A 1,775-nucleotide genomic window follows, 5' to 3' on the forward strand; every position below is an offset into this window, starting at 1 on the left:
AAAAAAAAAAAAAAAAAAAAGAAAATTCAGAAGGGCATGGTATTACATGCATATATGCTTATGTAAGGAGGCAAGAGGATCAATAATTCCAGGCTATTCTAGGCTACATTGAGAGTCCTTGGCCAGCCTGAACTATATATATAGTGAGTTTTTTTTTTAAACTCCAAGAGTTAGAGATGACAGTGTGTGGTAGAACACTTGGCCGGTGTGCTTTAGGTTGAGTGTTTGGTCTCCAGACACCATGAGAGAAATTTCAGAAAATTCAGATACAGATTTGATTTTTCCTTATTTGATGGATTTTAGAGCAAATTTCCTGTGCCAGGGTTCACCTTCTGCATAAAAGGAAACTTTAATTAAAAGGCGGGAGAGTCCACCTTCTTCATTTTCAATAAAGAGGACTGGAAAGGAATTGGTTTTGTTATTGTTTCCATTCTGCAGTGCCCCCTTTGTCACAATGGTTATCAGATGAGCAACTGTTCACTGAAACACATTTGTCACATCTGTGATAGTTCAGTACAGGTGCACATGCCAGGTGTCATGGTATACACCTACAATTCCAACTCTTAGAAGGCTGAGTACAAGACTAGCCAGAATAGATAGCAAAACCCTGATTCTGGAGACTCGAAAACTAAAACAGATGCCATTCTTGTTCTAACCAATATCTTAATGTACTACAAAAACCAGAGCTCATCCTTTCTGTCTGTTCTGTGACCCTTACTGAACCTCCGTCCATCCCTTCCCCCTCCACTCTTCCCATCTCTGATGATTGTTCTATTTTTCCATGAGGTCAACCATTTAGTTTCCACAAGTGAGCAGCCATGTGTATCTTATTAGTCTAATGGCCCTCTGTGTGTCTGCAAATGAGAAAATCATATAATTTTTGTGGTTGAATAATATTTCATTACACATGTACACCTACATTTCCATGACAATACCACAGTTTGTCATAGGGAATCTTAAAGCATCTCTCTATTCACCTATAGATAGATATATAGGTAGAACTTAGATTTTTACACACACACACATACATACACACACACACACACACACACAGAGAGAGAGAGAGAGAGAGAGAGCGAGAGAGAGAGAGAGAGCACATTTTTCCCATTCATCCACTGATGGTCCAGGTTGGTTACTTCTTCTAATTATGAATAGTACCATCATATACATGGGCATGTGTGTACTTGTTTTACTAACTTTATATTTTTTGTTTATTCTCAGTAGTATGATTGGATCATATTATGATTCTATTTTCAGGTTTTAAAGGACTGTCCATACTGTTTTACATAATGGCTACGTTACTGTTCCCACCAGCACACATACGAGTTCTTTGCATCCTTATGAGCACTGGTGATTTGTCTTACTGATGACAGCTATTCTAACTGGGATGAGAACATCCAGGGATGTGGCTTAGTAGAGTACTCACTAAGCATTCCATGTGCCCTAGGTTTTAGCTAGAGTGAGGTGTTATCTCTTCATTTCCATTTGGGAGCCTTTGTTTAAGAAATACCTATTCAGATCTTTAGCCTAGTTTGTGAAAATAATTCTTAAAATTTTAATTAAAATATTACTATAAACATTGCCCCTTCTTTCCAATCTTTCTCAAGTCCCATCTTATTTCCTCTCAAATCTATGATCTCATTTATTACTATTACTATTATTATTATTATTATTGCATATGTTTGTAAATATGTAAATACAACTTACTGGGTTCATTTAGTGTTGCCTGTACGTATGTGATTTCAGAGCTGACCTGTGGGTAGTGAATACCATGT

The sequence above is a fragment of the Mastomys coucha genome, unplaced genomic scaffold, assembly GCF_008632895.1.
Source record: "Mastomys coucha isolate ucsf_1 unplaced genomic scaffold, UCSF_Mcou_1 pScaffold7, whole genome shotgun sequence".
Classification (NCBI taxonomy): Eukaryota; Metazoa; Chordata; class Mammalia; order Rodentia; family Muridae; genus Mastomys; species Mastomys coucha.